The following is a 6,949-nucleotide window of genomic DNA, read 5'->3' as shown; positions in this document are numbered from 1 at the left end:
CACCCCTCACCCCTCACCCCTCACCCCTCACCCCTCACACCAGGTTCGTCCTTCTTGAATTTTGCCTCCTCCTGGCGCTCATTCTTCCCGCCTCAACCTGCGCGTGCTCATGCTGGCCCACACCTGCTCCGCACAGGTGCTGTCTCCTCCCCCCTGGGGTCACGTGTCCTTGCTACCCGAAGCTCTCCTGGCCCGTGTGCATGTGTAGCTGAGGCGGGTCTTTCCCAGTGGGGCGCATCCGTGTGTATCCAGACGCATTCCCTGCGTGCTCGTGGTACCTGGGTACCTCCCCTCTGCACCTGGAAATCATGGCACCCTCCCAGCAGAGCTATAGGTGCCCACCCTGCACAAGGTGATGCCCTTGTCCCCAGTTCCCACTCACTTGGTTTCTGCCCGAACTTCCCCCCCATCCCCAGCTCATGTACACTCCTTTCCCCACCCCCCCTCATGTCTCCCCTTCTCTTCCCCACCCCCTGCTCATGTCCCCTCCTCCCTGTCCCCCTTCTACCCCTCTTCCCTCCCTTAACTCCCCTTCCCCCTGCCCCCCTGCTCATGTCCCCCCTTCCCCGCCCCCCTGCTCATGTCCCCTCCTCCCTGTCCCCTTTCTACCCCTCTTCCTTCCCTTAACTCCCCTTCCCTCTGCCCCCCTGCTCATGTCCCCCTTCCCCCTCATGTCCCCCCTTCCCCGCCCCCCTGCTCATGTCCTCTCCTCTTCTGCCCCCCCACCCCTCTCCTCCTCCCCTCAACTCCCCCTCCCCTTTCCCCCCATGTGCCCCCTCCCCTGCCCCCTCCTTCCCCCTCCTCCTTCCCTCAACTGCCCCCCTCATGTCCCCCCTCTCCTGTCCCCTCCTCCCCCCTCCTCCTTCCTTCAACTGCCCCCTCTCATGTCCCCCTCCTCTTCCCCTCAACTCCCCTCTCCCCCTGCCCCCCTCCCCCGCTCATGTCTCCCCTCCTCCCCCATGCTCATGTCCCCCCTCCCCTGCCCTCCTGCTCATTTCCCCTCCTCTGCCCCCCTCCTTCCCCCTCCTCCTCCCCTCAACTCTTCCCCCCCCCGCCCATTCATGTCCCCCCTTCCCTTCCCCCTCTGCTCATGTCACCCCTTCCCCTTGTCCCCCTGCTTATGTTCACCCTCCCCAGGCCTTACAGTCTTTCTTTCCAGAACTGCTCCCTCTGGTCGTGCGTTTTTCTGGGGGGATTTAAGGGAGAAGAAGTGAGGGCAGGTTGGGAGGCTGTGTCCTGTAGGTGATGGTTGAGAATTCCAACCAAAGGAAGGCTCCCCGGGTGGACAGACGGAACTCCGGGCAGGAGGTGACATCCCCTTCACACTGTGGTGTCTCTTGGGGAGGGATCTCCCCCAATCTCAATAAACCAGTGCACAGTGTGACTCATCAGCTCATCCCTTACTGAGAACACACTGGGCTTCAGTCCCAGGAGGGGAACTCGGGGGGCTCCATGCTGGTGAAAAGGCCCCACAGCAGAGGGGTGGGAGGAAGGTTTTGTTGGTCCACTGAGGGCCTCTCAAAGCAGAACAGGATTGGGCCGCGACCAGTCAGTGATACTTTAGCGCGTAACTGTGGGGGCTCTGGAGTCGCGGCAGAGCGTCCGTTACCACCACTTGCGGAAAGGTGCCTGGAGCTCCTTGCCTCGTCCTGCTCACCATCATCTCTTGGCCCTTTGTCCAGTGGTGCCAGGACCGCGGCCTGGAGTGGTCCTTGGCCCGCGGAGGATGCTCGTGAGTGCCAGGCGCTGTCGCTGCTGTTCAAGGACGTGTGTGACAGTGCTGGGTGCTCACTGGAGCCTGGGGCACACGCCTGAGAAGACGCAAGGACCCTCCCTCCTAGGGATCAAGCACCACAGAAGAATGGCGGGTGCTGGTGACCTTGGGCCTAGCGGCCCCTGAGCACCCCCTGCCTTCAGTCTCTCAGAACCCTGAGCAGCTGGCAAGGAAACTGCTGTCAGAGAACAGAAAGTACTGAGTGGTCCATTAGGGCAAGGAAACCCGGGGACTCCTGACTCCTCGAGTTCTCTGAGAGGAGGGAATGATTCCTCGAGTTCTCTGAGAGGAGTGAGTGGTTCCCGAGATCTCTGAGAGGAGTGGATAATTCCGCTCTGAGGTCTCTGAGATCTCTGAGAGGAGCGGATGATTTCTGGAGTTCTCTGAGAGGAGCAGTTGATTCCCCAAGTTCTCTGAGAGGAGGGAATGATTCCTCGAATTCTCTGAGAGGAGTGAGTAGTTCCCGAGATCTCTGAGAGGAGCGGATAATTTCGCTGTGAGGTCTCTGAGATCTCTGAGAGCAGTGGATGATTTCTGGAGTTCTCTGAGAGGAGCGGGTGATTCCCCGAGTTCTCTGAGAGGAGCAGGTGATTTCTTGAGTTCTCCGAGAGGAGGGAATGATTCCCTGAGTTGTCTGAGTGAAGTGATTCTTTGCAGCTCAGCTTTTGTGTTTCCCTTTGGTACTGTTTGTTTAAAGCAATGCTCACATTTTTGTGGAAGATTGGAGGCCTGGGTGGTCCTCTCACTTCATCGTCCTGTTCGGAAGGCCTTTCTGAAGTCCCAGGAGAGCTCCTGTGGGTTAAGTCCCAGAGCAATGGTTGAACACCAGTCCACTGTGATTATTCACTGCAGGCCATTTGCATGCGCTGCAAGTTCCCCTGCTCCCATAGCGGCTCCTTCTCAGGGAAAGGCAAGAAGCCTGTGCGGTAGGCAAGCCTGTGGTGTGGAAAATGTGCTGTTCCAGCCCCAGGGTAGACCCTAAAAGACCATTATTGCTGCCTCAGATGTCTTTTGCACAGCTCTGCAGAGGTCGAGGGTGAGCTAAACGCTGTGGGAATCAGGAAACCAGCTGAGCAGATGTCCTGCTGGAAGGAAGTTGGAAGAGCCAGGTGCTTCCAGCCCTGCCTCTGTGGGGATGGATTCTCCCACAGGCGTGTGACCTTGGAGCTGAGCTTGGAGTGCCCTGGGCTTTGGACTGCCCACCTGGCTGCACTGTGCTTCCCGCCTGGGCACCCACTATCAGAGAATTTCGGGAGAGCTCTATGCCATGTTGGTGGTGTTTCTACAAACAAGTTCTGGCTGGGAACACGTGGGCAGGAGCTCCTCTGGGCGCAGCGAGCAACACAGGCTTCCTGGGTGCACGTTCTCTAATGAGTGAGGGTGTAGGTGGAGGCAGAAAGGAGGTAGGCAGGTCTGTAGGTGACAGCTCTGAGGCTCGGGACAGCCCGTAAGGAAGGTGTCGTGCTCTCGAGACCCTCATCTGGCGAGGACACTGTGGCTCGGGCAGAGCGTGGCCCTGGTCTGGGGTCCGGGGTCACTCTGCTAACGAGTAGAGCCAGCAGCCAGACTCCTCGTACTGGTGTTTGTTGCTGCACAACCTGTTGCCCTAAAACAGCAGCTTAAAATACGAGTAGTTGTTGATCTCCGGGTTTCTGTGGGTCAGGAGCTCACGCAGGGGAGAGTGGAGAGATACTGGAGACAGCTGAAGGCTGGGGGCTGAGGTCGTCAGAAGGGCCCAAAGATGGGTGATGTCCATCAGTGGAGACCTCAGCTGGGTGGTCCGGTGGAGCCCTAGGCGTGGCCTCTCCATGTGGCCTGGGATTGCTCATGACATGGGGGCTGGGCTCCAAAGGTGTGCATCCTGGGAAACACGGGAGCAGACAGCTGGCCAGGTTGAAGCTGTCTTTTTTCTGGCACAGCCTTGAAAGTCACATGGTGTCACTTCTGCCGCGTCCCATTGGTCCAGGCCGTCCCAAGGCCTTGCACGTTCAAGTGCCAGAAACACAGGCCCCACGTCCTGGAATGAATGTCACACTGTAAAAACGCTCATGGGACAGGATAAATGTGCTGTTGAAGCTGTCTTTGGAAAGAGTGACCCATCACCTGCTGTGTGTGGTCTGCGTCCGCCAGAGACGGTTCATGGTACCTCCTCATACTGCTTGTCTGCACCCCAAGCTGATGGATCGTGCAGCCTCCTGTTAGACCTTGCCTTCTGGATGCTTCAGGGCCAGCCGGAGTCCCTCACTGGCTCTTTCTGCCAATGCTGGTTGCCGCCATGGTCCTTGTGACCTCGGGCCCCTCTGGACTGGTGCCTTTTGGTTTGTTCACTCAGGCTTTTGGAGCAGGGAGTTCTTTGCACTTCATGGTCCATTAACATAAGGGAAAATCAGAGAAAGGGTCCCCCCCCAACTCATCCCCAAACAGCTGTGATGTTCAAAACCCGTCACCAATATGGCAGCCCGCCGTATGGCCTGTGGAGTAAGATAGGAGACACTAGAGACTCTCCTGGAAGATAAACTTGGGCTCTGGTGGCGGCAGCCGCTGCCCTGAACGTGCTGAGGCTTTGAGGGTGGGCTGGTGGAATGTTCCCTCCCAGTGTGTGGAGAGCGGTGGGGACAGGGGGAAGAAAAATTCTCTTTTTCCTCTACCCATCTCCAGGTCTCCAGCTAGCCGGAGACAGGCTTACAGAGAATGACAAACGTTTTCCCACAGTGACTGCGTCATGCTCATAGTGACCTAGGAGCTCGCTAGTGCCCATTCTAGGCTGCGCTAAGGGCAAGGGGCTTGGGCTTCTGAGCCCGTTGGGGGAGGAAGTCAGGGAAGGCGTGAAAGCAGACTGCACAGACAGGCTTGTTTTGCAGATTTAAGTCAATGACTTCATTGATCAAAGTTGTGGAGTCCCCTTGGAATTAGGGAGGGAGGCATCCTCACAGATGCAAAGGGACCTGTGCCTACCTTTGCTTAGCGCTTTTCCTGCACCGCTGGTCCTCAACGGCCTTGGCTCGAAATAATCCATATGCCAAAGAGGCCTATTTTGGTTGTGGGTTCTGGTGCCCTTCAGGAGTGAGGGATTGATTCTGCATGGGAGAAACGGGAAGCCTGGCTCTGCGATGCAGTGGGAGCTGGACCCCATGCATGGTTTTGGGGTGATGGTGGGATTGGGAGCTGATGGCCAACAAAGAATTCTTGAAGGCGTCTTTGGTGCAAAAAGGTGATTATAAAATAATAAAAGCACGAGGACAGGACCCATGCGCAGGAAGAGCTGCACTGGGGTTGTGAAGAGTGACTGGTTACATGCTACAGAGCTGGGGGAGGTAAAGTAAAGACTGATTTTCTTAAAGGGATTTCCATATGCTAAAGAAGACTCCTTACTGGAGGCCTGGCTGTCTTCAGGCTAAGGTGGTTTTCCACCTAGCAAAGCATCAACATAAGACAGTGGGAGTTCCTGGAGATTACGCTACTGATAAGATTGCCCTTTTCCCCTGATATCACTAAGATGTTTATAAACTGATGGAGATGATATCAGTTTAACTATTTGTTTTCTGTTCTTTTCTTCCTCCTTGGGCAGCAGGAGAACCTGAGGAATATCACACACATCCCACCTCAGGGGTGGTGCTGTCTGAGGAATAGCACACACATCCCACCTGAGGGGGGGGAGGTGCAAGCTGAGGAATGTTGCACGTATCCCATCGGTGGGGGGGGGGGGGGAGGGTGCTAGCTTGTGCCTGGCCCTCAGCTTGCCCCACCCCTGCCATCGTTAGTGTCTTAACTATCCAGTGGGTGCCTCAGAAGGGAACCAGTGGCCAGACTTGAATTTGCAACTAAAACCTAGAGGTTCTTGAATGACACCTGTAAATACTTCTGGCTCAAGCATTGTACCAGGTGGATGGCTAAGTGCCTGTCCCCGTGGGACCTAAGTCTTACAGGCTTCAAGCATTTGTAAGGGTCCCACTTCCCAGTTTTTCCCAATTCAGTAGCTTCCATGCATTTCTAAAATAATGTCCACCTTCCTCCTTAATCATTCAAGTCCCTGATGTAACTCCTCCCACATCTTCCCACCATCATGCACAACATGCCTTAGCTCTTTGCACGCAGTAAATCAGTGAATGTTTCCTATTAATTTTGCTCCCTCTGCCGTGGTTCAAACCTCTCAGAAGAATCCTCTGCTTCCCGGGCACCCAAGCACTCATACACTTTGTTCTTTTATTCTGGGTTCCTTGGACCTCTTGTTTGCCTTTGAAAATTAGTAACGGAAATCTCACCACAATGGAGTCCAGAGGCCGGCAAGGGGCGCTTCAGGCCCAGCACTGCTGGTCAAATGCAGACCTGATAGGAAGAGGGGGGCTTGACCTTGCAGGTGGAAACCATTCAGCTACTCCAGCAGGAGCCCCCCCTCCCCCAACAGCTCAGGCACTGAGAAGCCACCACACTCCCAAGTTCCCAGTTTACTCCAGTGGACTGTTAGCTCATAACAGCCTTCTCAACGTGATGTGGGGAACAAAGACAAAAGAAAATAATTTTCTTTGCAACTTGCAGCCCATTGACAAGTCCTTGAGACACGCACAGTGACCTTCTTCTGGGAGCTCAGCTGCCTTGATGTCAAAACTTTAATGTAACATTATCTCAACCCCCAGGATCCTTTAACAATCCCTTTGGGAACTTCCTTGATCTCAACTGCCCCAAGGTATATGCCGGCAATCATCCTCCAAGCTTATAGCCCCTGATACACATCTGGAGGGTCTCATAACTGAGATTTTACTACTCTGTAGTCAATGACCTTTTCCTAACAGGAGCTATCCCTTCAAAGTCCTGGGAACCTTGCTCCCAAATCCCTTACAGACTTACTTATCCCCACTAAGACCATATAATCAGTCCCTCCTTACAACCCTAGAGCAGCTCTTCCTGCCCATGGGTCCTGTTCCTGTGCTTTAATAAAACCATGTTTTTACACTGAAGATGCCTCAAGAATCCTGGGGGCGCCTGGGTGACTCGGTTAAGCGTCTGACTTCAGCTCAGGTCATGATCTCATGGTGCATGGGTCCAAGCCTCGTGTCAGTCTCTGTGCTGACAGCTCCTTCAGGTTCTGTCTCCCTCTCTCTCTGCCCTTCCCCCACTCATGCTCTGTTTCTCTCTCAAAAATAAACGTTAAAAAAAGTAAAAAAGAAAAAAGCCAAC

The sequence above is a fragment of the Lynx rufus genome, unplaced genomic scaffold, assembly GCF_022079265.1.
Source record: "Lynx rufus isolate CCGP_SWC_20201006 ecotype Redwood Valley unplaced genomic scaffold, mLynRuf1.p SCAF_6, whole genome shotgun sequence".
Lineage (NCBI taxonomy): Eukaryota > Metazoa > Chordata > Mammalia > Carnivora > Felidae > Lynx > Lynx rufus.
The sequence above is the reverse complement of the archived record's forward strand: the minus strand, read 5'-3'. Positions refer to the sequence as shown.